We start from the raw sequence: 9314 nt of genomic DNA on the forward strand, positions 1-9314 counted from the left end.
AACTAATCGATGATGAAATTCGTTGCCAACGCTTTTAAAAGTCGATTTTTATCGATTTTATCGATTCGTTGTTGCAGCCCTACCGTTCGGTCTACCTTTCAACCTGTACCTATGGTTATTAAGGGGCTGAAATGATCTTTCTCTGCAGGGTGGCTGGGGAACCTCTTAGAGAGGAGGAGCTTGGATCAGAGCCGCTTCTCCTCCACTTCGAGAGGGGTGCTCCCTGAACGTCTCCCTCAGCGGGTGTTCCATGTACATCCCACCGGGAGGCATCCCAGGACACGCTGGAGGACTATGTCTCCCAGCTGGCCTTGGAGCACCTTGAGCTCCCTGATGAGACTTCTGGCCAGTGACCCGGTCCCAGATGAAGCAGGAGACAATGAGTACTAGAATAGAACGCACAACAGGGACGGTACTAGCCTGCTAACATTAGCTGTCATGATGGTGTAGGTGGATAGCAGAGTCTTGTCCAGGGGAGGTAGCTTGCCTGTGTTGAGCAATGCATCTATAGAGACGTTGTTTGGTTTCTCCAATATAAAGATCTGAGCATTACTCACTGCACTGAACAGCATACAACAGAAATCAAACAACACAGAGATAAGAGTTGATTACTACCCACTATCATCCCAATCCTCAACGCCATGCAGGGGACCAAAACATCTCGCCTGGTCGGCCAGGCCAACAATGGCCCTAACCATTCCCTTTACAGAGGCATGGGCCACTCCTGTCAGGAACAATATCGGAAATAAAAATAAAATGAGCACTAGATTAAGAAATAAAATAAGAATGGAAACAAGGAGTTTAGGAATCCTTAAAGAGTGGGCATCTATTTGATATGCATAGTTATCTGGAGGTGGGAACGTTATGAACAGTAACACTTCCTCCTTTTTTCTACAGTTTGAATGCATATTTAATTCAGCACCCATACATATAAATCTGCTCTGAGAAGAATTGCTTTTAACTGCAATGTGAAAACTGTGTAATGCTAAACGTCCTGGCAAGTCCACTGTTTGCACAGAGACACAAAAAGACGAGGCGTGAACTCACATAGAAGAAGACATTTTTTAAGGGGTTTTTTTTTGGTTTGTTCTGTAACCTTTGTTTTTTTATATATTGATTTAAAGCAATTCAAAGCTTGGAAATAACATATAATAATGTTATTATCCATAGTTCTATACTTTCCAGGTTTATTATAGATGATAATATCTCTTTATTACTTGCCAGTGGCAGTTTTCTTTTGCTTGTCAAGGGAAAGGCAAGGCAAGGTGGGTTAATTTGCATTGCAGAATTCAAACAAAAAGCCAAACACGGTGTTGGCAGTCTCTATCTATGTTAAAGTCCAGGCCCGCTTTAAAATCATCACTCCAAAATCACTTTTGTGGTATTAACATCATAGAAATCAATCTGATGCAGGTATTATTGTAGCACTGTGCGATGTTTGCTTGGCAAAAGATTGCGATAATAGACCAGCATAGGAAGGCTGTAACGTTTTCACACATTTCTCCTATTGGGGGAGATTTTCACTTTCACTCAAAACTGTTGCACAACCACCTCAGCATATCATTATATTATCACATACTTTTACACCCAATATCAACAAACCCTGTCTGCAAATTAAATCTATTGACCAAAGCTCTTAACTAGCAGCTGTTTCAATTTTAAAAAAATCAAACAAAAACAATTGACAGAATGCAGCCCAAGTAATAATACAATTAGCTTCTCCAAGTTAAACAAGAAAAAACCTTTTTTGATAACTCCAGTCTGAAAAATATTACCCAACTTCAAGATTATCATCTTTTAAAACATGCTGGGACTTTTGTATGGGATGTATAAAGCTGCTGCTTTATTTGCTTAAGAAATTTGAATATTATGACTAGGGCAGAAATCTTTAATCAGATTAATCATGATTAATCGATTATTGAAATAATTGTTAACTACTTAATAATCGATTAATTGTTTACTGGAGTATTGAGTCTCTAAAACATGCCTTTAGCTGACAGAGCTACGGTATTTATACCAAAATTGTAAAAATAAATAAATAAATAAATACTTTACCTTTAAGATAATAAAAAAAATCCTGTGTGTCAAAATGCTCTATCCAGAACTCCTCAAGTGGAAAGTTTTAGTTTAACCTGGTTTAATTTTTTTAAAAGTCTTCTTAAAAAAAGCTTTTGCTATTCGATTATTAATCAATTAACCAGAAAAATTATCCACAGATTAATCAAGTTACAAAATTAGTTGCAGCCCTAATTATGACATCTGAATGAACCACAACATGAAAGCAAAGTCACATCATTACTGTACATCAAAAGAATTTAATTCTTATATGTCTATTTACTGATCCCATCATAAAAATAGATTTTTCTATCATTTTGACCCATTAAGTCAAATAATATTTTTGATAAAAATCTGAGCAAATATGATTAATTACAAGGAATAGATACATTCCTTAAATGTGTCCCAAATACTTCATCTAAAGACCAAAAGTAAGATGTTGATGGAAGATTAATGGGAATTTCTCCCCAGAAGTACAAAGTCATGTTCTAATATATTTACATCTCATTTAAAATGGATAAAAATCCTTTGAGCATTTCCTGTTTTTGGCCCTTTTTTAGCAACTGCAAGCTCTTCTCTCCACACTACAAAATCTAAAACTGATTCCTAATTACATACCATGCTAATGACAAACTGCTTCCTGTTATTCCAGACAGGGATTATTGAAATATTGATGGTGACATATTTAAAGGCACCCAACTCGATAAACCTTTGATAATCCCAGCAGCATAATATCATCCGCACCCAAACAGTCTTAGCTGACAGGATAGCTTAGCTGTAACCTTATTGACCTGTTACCTTATCATCAAACAGCTAACTTACCACATAGTATTTTATGCTGTATTCTGTTGTTTGGTACCCAGCTCTAAGCTATTGATCAACATGGGCCCCCTGCCAACTCCCACTGCAATGACCCCGTTTGGTATCGCACTTTATTGAAATCTGCTACAGAATAGCAAAGTTTGACGTTTAGAATCAAAGCACATTTTATAGAAATGCCTGAAAATTAAAGCACTAGGGTCTTATAAAGTTTACTGATTGTGTGCTTTCAAATAAAAAAAAGGCAATAAAGAAAAGTTCTTACTTGAGATAGGAAAGGATAATATGTCAATATGACAATTAGAAAGCAAGAAGACAAAAAGCTGATAAAGAGGGTAAGCTAAGGTTGAAATTAAAGCTCTCTGTATGCTGACAGCCACACGCTCTGACACCTAAAACACTGAGGAATCCATGAAGCAGCAAATATCAGATCATCTCCTGCACCAGTGTGTTTCTGAGTGTGTCTGTGGCACCAGTCCCAGGTCACTTTGGGAGGCTGCTTCACAGAGAAATCTGCAGCATCCAATGCAGGTAAAAGCCAGTCAACCAAGGTGACCTCAGCAACAAGTCATCTCTGATGACAGACAGCATCAGCAAGAAATTTGATTCTTGCTTTAAAGGGAATGTTTGGGATTTTTTTAAGGGAGGTTCTCTGAGTTTCTGAGCTTCAGTAGATACCTATCTATGTTTCCTCATTTAGTAGAAACATCTAGAAAACATCAGACTTCCACAGTCTTTAGGAACTTCAAGCACTTCAAGAATGTTTAAGCTCCTACTACATCTGTATTACAATTACTGATCCTTCTGTGTGAAACACAAACTGAGAGTGAAACATGTAAAGTATCTTTGGGCTGATATAAATAAAAATTAAGATTATAAATTATAAAAATCCAAGTATTCTATCTATACTGTCCGGGTTTCTAGGAAGGCTAATTACTTTTACTGCGCATTATCTTCCATAGGGTAATAATTATGATGGGAAACACTTAACTGCTCTGTAAGCAGAATGTGTGTCAACAGGTGATCCTGGGTGGTGCAGCCTCTCCTTCTTCTATTTCTTGTGTAAATATTCAACATCTTCAGTGTAAATAAAGCCCAATGCAAGCATGGTGAGAGCATAATGGTTTAAAAAACAGCTGGAACCTTTGCTATAATTTGTTTTAAGTTACAGGATTTCCTCTGACATAGAAGTTTGCTTTTTTCTTGGTCTGGTCTGCTCACTTTTAGGCTTCATCCCCTGGAACCAAACAATCTCTTTATATGATTTAAAGAATATTTTATATACTTTAACTAACTGAACAAATGTTAACATAACCTCACTTTAAACATCCTGAACTACCTGTTTAATTCCAAGAAAATTGACAACTCAGCAGATTAAAGACACCGTCAATATTTCAGTTCATGGTTTTACCAGAAATGACTAAGATAGAAGAAAAAAGTTAAAATATGAGATGTTGATATGAGGTTTACATCGATTTGGTTTCCACTTTAATGTTTTTCATTTATTTTATATTGAAAAACTTTTTCACAATAAGGTGAAATTTGAAGAGCAGAGTGTGAAAATATGCCTTTTTGTTTTAAATGTGATCAAGTAAACAGAAATTATATACATAAACATGAAAATGATTCCGTAAAGGAATTAGAATCTATTTATAACACGAGGATAAATGAAAAGGTAGAAGATATTCAGTTTAAATATTTAAAAAGAGATAGTTTTACTTACTTTAAATGGGGGAAAAACAATCTTGCACTTTAAAATTTTAACATTATAAAAAAAAAAGGAAAATAAGTTATGATTCAGCCTAAACGTAAACCTATTCTCATATCATCTCCTTTACGGCCACGATGAGCAACGGGTCGAGTCAGGAGGACGAATCAAGAGAAGACAGATGGACAGGAGAGGGGATGGAGGAGAGGAGGAACTCATGAGGCGGCACAAAATAAATCGGCCCCGATCGATTGCAAAGACAGGTCGATTAGCCCTGAAACAGCAAGCTGGCCTCCACCCCCAGGGCAGCGTCTCCCCTTTCATCTGGACTCGTGCAAAGAACTAAAACTCTGCTGCTGAGACCAACATACCCGGCCTCTGTTATCAGCTTAGAGGGGCTGATGGTTTATAGTTATTTTAACTTTATTCTTTATCTTTTCAGACCGCTCTCATGCAAAGAAGACAAGAAAAGAAAATCAATAGTACATTTGTTCAGTTCCAAACTGAAAAAGCTGAGTTTTCTCCAAACATCATAAAGGGACAAACAGAGAACGGGCGCTTTAATAATTTTTCATGTGCAGATAAGGAGAAAAATATCAGTTTTATGTAAAAATGACACTGATAACATGACAGATGTATCGCTATTTTAAGAAAACAACTATTATAATATTAGGATGGTATTACTTCATCTTTAAGTTTTTTATTTTCTCCAAAAATCTATGAATTTGTTCTAATAAATAAAGATTTGAACTTAATATGTTATTAAAGCAGTTTACCACATGCAGTAACTAGATCTGTTATCTAAGAGCCTTTATATCTACTGAAGGAGCTGTGCTGGATTTGCCATTATGTCAGTTTTATTTTATTTCACATGTTTTAACAAAGGCCCAGAATAGACTAATAAAAGCTGCTTTACTTCTCACACATCATGCATTGAGGTGCTTATCTAAAGGAAGGAAAACAGTAACGGCATGACAGGGAGGAAAGATAGAAAACCACGACAGAAAGACAACAAGAACTCATGGAAGTGTAAGAAGGACACAAGGAAAAAAGGATAGAGAAAAGAAAGGATGTTAAGAAGGAAGGATGGAAAAAAGAAAAACCAGAGTAGCCTTTAAGGAACAAAAGGGGTAAATCAAACACTGGGAGGGACACAAGGATGGAAGGATGGATGTAATTAGGAAAGGACATAAAGACAGGAAGGACAGAACATGTAAACAATTGACTATTGCATGAGTTCTACAAATACCGATATTTTTCAATGGTTTATCTCTTTTTACTTATCCAGAACTGGAATACACAGAAATTCCATACCTTTGCAGAATTTTCCAGACTAAATATTACGAACAGTCCTTTAAGAGCAGTCTTCCAGCTCAGCTTAAGGAAACATTTCGTTCCATTTCCCCTCTTCTGGTTTCCAGTTTCAGTAAGCAGCTCAGTTTAACAACAACATTGGACCTCAGGTCATATACAGCACACTGTTTTTTTCCATTGGTCCATTATAGCATGCTGAGGCAGCTCCGTGGCGCGTTGGGTGAGGTAGAGTGATCGAGTGAATCTGAGCCACACAGCAGGTGGTGGCTATGATGTTCGATATGGGAGAGCCTTACATCGCCACTAAGAAGCTCCATGCAAAGCTTCTATACCACTTAGCCTTCAACTTTGCCACATTTCTTCAGAATTTCATGTTATATACAAGCAGTGCAAACTAGAGAGGGGGAAGAAAAATAACACAAAGGTTTTTGTTTTTTTCAGACACCAAATCGAAATTGATCAACCTTTTGCTGCCATTGGGACACATTTCTAGCAGCTTTATGCTACGTTCACACCGGACGCAGCAAGAGCAACAAAACCACGTCTGCTGCTTCCTTTTTGCTGCTTGTACCAGTTAGTTCTGACGCGCGGCTGAAGCAGCTTTGCTGCTAAAGCTGCGAGGTGCAAAAGTGTGTCTGACGCGCGTTGGGCGGAGCTTCACTATCCTTTCTCTGCCTTGCAGCTATATTTGCTGTGATCAGTGGGAATAAAGTAGTTTTAATATGTTTTTAAGTGGGAAAATCCACCTGAAAACTTATTCAGTGCAGTCAGTTCATCCAGATTACCATTCTGACTTCCAATATTATTTCTGTCGGAGCCGCTCAGACCCCCACATACCAGCAGTGCGCTGTCAGTAGGAATCCCATTCAACAGCAGCCTCTGGCCGGGTCGCCTCCTCGCGGTTCACCGCGGCGACTGGTAGGTGTTTTTCATCTAAATAATCCAAACTGCAGACAGCAGGATAATAAAAGCGGACATATTCTGCCGGCAGATTTCTGCATTTTAAGTTAATTTATGCGTCAATAAACTGTTTCAGAGGAGCGATCACAGAGGTCTGTATCATCAGCGATGTGTCTCTCTCTCTCTGCCAGCTCCCAGATCAGCTTCTCTGATTGGTTGACGCGGTGCGCCGAGCATCAAAAGTAAAATTCCATCTCCAGCAGCAGCAGCGCGTTTGCGGCGCGTCACACGCATCAGATGCTTAAACGCGCCTGACGCGCTGCTTCAGCTGCTTCAGCTGCTCAGACGCGCTGCGCCTGCTGCTGAAAACGCGCTGCGGGACCTTTTGTCAACCATTGACTTTGCATGTAAACTCGCTGCTTCTGCCGCGCCTGCTGCATCCGGTGTGAACGCAGCATTATGCTGCGTTCACACCGGATGCAGCAGACACATGCAGCTTGGCATGATAAAAAAACAAACCTTCAAGCTCAGTCAGATTACATAGAGACCATCTGTAACCATCGATTTTTCAAGCTTTGCCAAAGATTATCAATTAGACTTAGCTCTGGACATTTCAGGACATAGTTATTTGATATAAACCCTTCCATGTAGCTTCCTTTTATCCTGCTGGAGAGTAAACCTCCACCCAAGTCTCAATTTTACAACAGCCACAAAATTAGTTTCATCCATGCAATAATGTCATCTAGCTCCCCTATTGGTGGTGAAGACACTCCTCTACCACAGCATTATGCTGCCACCACCACACCTCTTTGGGTTTGTCCATAATCTTTGTTGTCCTCATGCGTAGCACCTTCTACCTCGCGTTTGCTGTGTCCCCTACATGTCTTATGGTAAACATGTTTTTTAAGAGCTTTATTTGTTCCCATAAAGGGAACATTTTTAAGATTAAACAAGCAAATACCCACTCTGTCTTCAGCTCCTCAAAAATGACCAGCATCCTCTTCATTGATTCACTCTCTCCTCTCATTTTAGGTCTTCATCATGCCTTGGTAAAGTTAACCTGCTGTTGATTTCCATTATTTCCAAATTAAAATCAAATGTTGTTACTGCAATACTGTATAATTGATAAAATGACAATAGTTCAAGCATTTTGCAAACATCCAGTCCTTAAATTGCATCTAAGCCGTACAAACATTACTGGTGCAAAGGTTTCCATAAAAAGATAAAGCCTTAGCTGCAAGTTTAGCTTGTCTAATTTCTAACGAAGCTCATTCATGGTTAGATAAGACAGTAACAGCTTAGATGCAGCACAGCCAACAGAGGCTCATATACGTTTACCAAAGGCAAGCTTTCTGTAGCTGCAAGGTGAAAGCCTGAAGTGACGCATAGCGGCGGAGGAGGAAGGATTTATGGAAACAAGGAGGCGGTTGCTTTACTCTGATCCAAGAGGTTTTTATTGATTGGTAAGATCTAAAACCTGAAGCCATGCTTGTCGGCTAAAAGTTAATAAGGAGGCTTTTTGTTTTTAACGTTTGCATTGCTTTTCAACCAGACTGAAATTTGCCTTCATCATCATGTCAGCAGCTCTAGATTAAATCTGCATAAGCCTGTATAGAAAACACTTCAGCATCTAAGGGTGATCTGAACGCTGAACCTTTAATAGACTGTAAGAGGTGTCTCTGTCCTGTGCTTCTACAAAAACAAGAGAAATAATTAGACATTTAAAAGGTTCTAAAGGAAACCTGTATTCAGATTGCTTTTTCACTTCATCAACATTCATCCAGGGAAGAAAATAAACATTTGAGAAATGCATCAGATAAACTATATAAATAGCTTTAAAAAATGCCTTATTCCCATTTGCATAACTTTAGCACGTCGAACATTCAGATATACAAAGCCTATGTATGGGCGGGGCCATGGAGGAAATTTTCAAAAGTGCGTGGGACACAAGTATTTTTTCAATATTACGAACTTCAGAGTGTTTGATCATCCAATCACAGACCTGATTCAGTGGCGCTTCAAATGTTTGTAAAGTGAGTTTCTCAGGAGTGACAGCAGTGACAGCCAATCATGTAAGAAAAGACGGTGGGCCAATCAGGAGCTTGTGGGAAGTCTAATCTCAAGGAAGCAGCATTCTGCTTGAGCTGCGGTTTTCCACTTGGTCCTAGTGCTTGACCTATGTCTGTGTACTCTAGTCTAACATTGTTTTTGGACAGTAAGAAGTTCAGGTGAGCAAAACAGACATTTGGAAAAGTGCAGGAGACATGTCCACCACAAAATTACATCCATGGACGGGCAAATAAATATGTAAAACACATTTTAAATAAATGAACTAATGCAGCAGCGTGACCTCACACAGGAAATACCTCAACTTTGTTTAATTGATGTGGATTCAGTAAAGGAAATACCCAATATCAATCTCTAAATATATATATATATATATATATATATATATATATATATATATATATATATATATATATATATATATATATATATATTAGGGATGGAACGGTTT

General features: G+C 38.3%; 1 protein-coding gene across 3 annotated transcripts in view; it reads right to left on the reverse strand.

Moving 5' to 3' along the window:
* The window catches only part of LOC107098952 (transmembrane protein 229b-like), a 25060-nt gene that overhangs the window by 8726 nt on the left and 7020 nt on the right, over positions 1-9314 (reverse strand). The window contains exon 1 of one of the 3 annotated variants that reach the window (XM_015396857.1): positions 5897-6078. The exons of 1 other annotated variant lie outside the window; for it this stretch is intronic. The gene's annotated coding sequence lies outside the window, so the exon portion shown is untranslated. Of the gene's footprint in view, positions 1-4597; positions 4659-5896; positions 6079-9314 lie in introns of those variants that run through there. One more of the 3 variants, XM_015396858.1, reaches the window with a different exon arrangement.

The sequence above is a fragment of the Cyprinodon variegatus genome, unplaced genomic scaffold, assembly GCF_000732505.1.
Source record: "Cyprinodon variegatus isolate N-32 unplaced genomic scaffold, C_variegatus-1.0 Scaffold825, whole genome shotgun sequence".
Lineage (NCBI taxonomy): Eukaryota > Metazoa > Chordata > Actinopteri > Cyprinodontiformes > Cyprinodontidae > Cyprinodon > Cyprinodon variegatus.